Source organism: Panicum virgatum, chromosome 6K (genome assembly GCF_016808335.1).
Source record: "Panicum virgatum strain AP13 chromosome 6K, P.virgatum_v5, whole genome shotgun sequence".
In the NCBI taxonomy this organism is placed as follows: domain Eukaryota; kingdom Viridiplantae; phylum Streptophyta; class Magnoliopsida; order Poales; family Poaceae; genus Panicum; species Panicum virgatum.
Window position 1 is genome coordinate 4952007 of NC_053141.1, and position 3219 is coordinate 4955225.

Sequence of the window (3219 nt, forward strand, 5' to 3'; positions counted from 1 at the left end):
GTTAGCAATTTTTTTTAAAAAAAGTTATGGTAGAATTACTTTCAAGTCCTATAAATTTATACACTCATTGATCTATATGTAAAAAGGTCAATATCTACACTACTTAAAGAATTAGGAAAAAAATCTATTTACAACTATCGGAAAAAATTTGATTTCCAATCTTCAACTACAAACTGAATAGCGAGGGTCGTCCAATTGTCAAAATGGGACAAATTTGATCCTTGGGTGGTTTCAAGATGGTTTTATATTTTTTTAAAAAAAATAAAAAATTCTAGTTAAATCTAAAAAATCAAAATTAATTCATTTTAAATCCGATAAATACGAACTAGTGCCAAATTTTCTAAAAATGTACTATATCCGTTATTGCTCTATTCGAATTTTATTTATTAAAAATAGTACATATAGATAAAAGAGAACAAATACTAGGAGTTAGCCTATGAGTTGTTCGTATATAGTGACGGAGACTCGGAGAGCCTATTGCATCCTCTAAAAAAAATATGCGGTGCCAATCGGTTCTCGTAATGCCATGCGATGACGATTAATATGGGATCCCACACAGTACAGCAACTGACGTTTGTGCACGTCTGCTACATTTCACGCACATAGGCAGCATAACTCTCCTCAATGCAAGTCCAAACAAATAAAAAGTCTTGCTCTGGAGATCATAAATATAGATAGCTTAGCTGGCTACGAATCTTTTCTAGCTTGTACAAACAGACCTACTTGGTCAAGCTGGGTTTGATTACCGTCACTACTGCCAAACACTACTACGAAAAGTATTTTTTGGGTGGGTAAAAATATATTTTTTTGGGCGGGTAGCGCGCCCGTTGCTAGTTCTCGCTGCTAAAAATACCTATTTTTAGAAGCGGATAAGAAAACCGCCCCTAAAAACACATTTGCAGGGGCGGGCCTGTAAATAACTTTTCAGAGGCGGGCAGGGGGCTGAATTCCCACTTTATATATCTACCAAGCTAGGTTTATATTGACCCATTCTGATCCAACACTCAATGCAATCAAATAAAATTTCAGAAGATAAAAGACTAGCAGTACAAGCTGTTCAATGATAATAGTAGTGATACATCCATGCATATTACAAATTTGAAGCTACTGCATTGCTCGCATCCGTAGATATATAAGATAGTTGCGGTCTCCAATCGTCCGCCCTAGAACTTCATCAATATATACTAGAGCACGAATAAGTGCACTCTTCTCCGCTTCCCAATGCTTACCACATACAAAACTACAAATATCGAACAATATAGTGTAAGGCTGACTTACCCTGTAAAAAGGAGAGCTTTGCTTGAAATCTGTAACCTCTTCTAAAATATGACTCTCCACCCATGCAAGTCAAACCTAAGGTGTCCATGACTTGATTCAGAATAGCCCGAAAGCTAACTGATGCAATCGTATATTGATGATCAATGAGATCCTGCAAAAGGTGATAATAACATTATGAAACTTGAAAGAATAATGCAACATTACTAAAATTAACAATGACTCAGAAGAAAATCTCATACTCTGTCTTGTCGATTAAGACGACAAAGCCTCTCTGTAGTCAGAATAACATTGGATTCTCTTGCCTGTAGCTGCTTAACTCGAAAATATAAAAAGTCGGGCACACAGTACCCATGATTCTTAAGCTGTTGCTGGCATGCCTCCACCGCTAGCTAGCCTCTCATAAGTTGTCCAAATGGGTGCCTCTCCACCCACTGTGGCAATTGAAACCATGGATATCATCGAGGAGGATGGATCCTCTCCTGGTACCATCGAGGACCAATCTATATGTCGAACAGGTATTTGAAAAGAAATATGAACCCTTTTGATATCCGGTTGCCGAACAAGCTCTTGTCGAGCCACAAAAGTAGTACCACCCAAACCCTGGACAACATCTTCAAGCCATCTGACATGGTTGATATGCTGCATTGTATGTGAGCAAATTTAGAATTTATTGAAGCTGCATTGTATGTGAGCAAAACTATATATGAAACTAACAAATGAAACTTACAATGTTCGAAATTGATCCGCGCGTTCGATCACCCGGTGGCAAGTCAACCTCTTGATGGAAGTGTATGCCTGGCTGCTGAGCATCAACATCATCCATAAGCACACGACCACCACCACGACCCCCTAGCACGACCGCCACCACGACCACCACCACAAAACATCTAACAATATTCACATTGAGAATATATGAATAATGAAATTCATAGTGTAACAAAAGTTCACTAATTCATGTACTCGCATTCTCATTCAAATGAAAAAAATTTCTAACCCTATTCCCTAACCCTAACCCTACAGGTTCTAACCCTAACCCTAACTAAGTGGCTGGACAGGGGAAGGCAACGACACCTATCGCGTGGCTTGGAGAGGAACGAGGGCGGCGCTGTGACGAGTCGTGGCCGTGGAGAGGTGGTGCAGTGCAGGCTCGATGGCGACGATCTCCTCCTAGTTCGGCGGCATCGCGGGTCCAAGTAGTGATGACGTTCCACGGCTCATCGACGGCGCTGGTCCTCCTCCTCGGCGAGCTCCAGGCATTGCAGCGGCAAAGGTCGGGGCGGTGGTGGAGGAGGAGGTGGCGGCGGATCTAGCCGTCGGTGGCGGATCCGCGTGTCAGCGGCGGAGGAGGTGGCGACGGATCCGGGTGGCGGCGAGGAGGAGGGCGCGGAGGTGGCGGCGAATCCGGGCATCGGCGAGGAGGAGGGCGCGGAGGAGGAGGAGGAGGTGGAGGTGGGGAGGAGGAGATGGCAGCTACGCGGAGGAGGAGGAGACGAGGAGGTCAGCGAGGAGGGGGTGGCGGCGAGGAGGAGGGCACGGAGGAGGAGGAGGAGGAGGAGGAGGAGGTGGTGGTGGCGGCGGCGGCGGCGGCGAGGAGGAGGAGGTGGCGGCTGTGCGGAGGAGGAGGAGAGGAGGAGGGCACGGAGGAGGAGGTGGCGGCGAGAAGGAGGGCGGGAGGAGGAGGAGGAGGAGGTGGCGGTGGCGGCGAGGAGGAGGAAGAGGTGGCGGCTGCGCGGAGGAGGAGGAGAGGAGGAGGGCGCGTAGGGCATATATAGAGTATTTGTAGGGTGGGTGGGGCCCCGGCCCGCCCCCACAAATCGGTTTGTAGGGGTGGGTGGGAGCCCGGCCCGCCCCAACAAATCGGTTTGGTGGGGCGGGTGGGGGCCTGGCCCGCCCCAACAAATATTTTTGCAAATTATTCAGAAAATTAGATTAATGCAAATA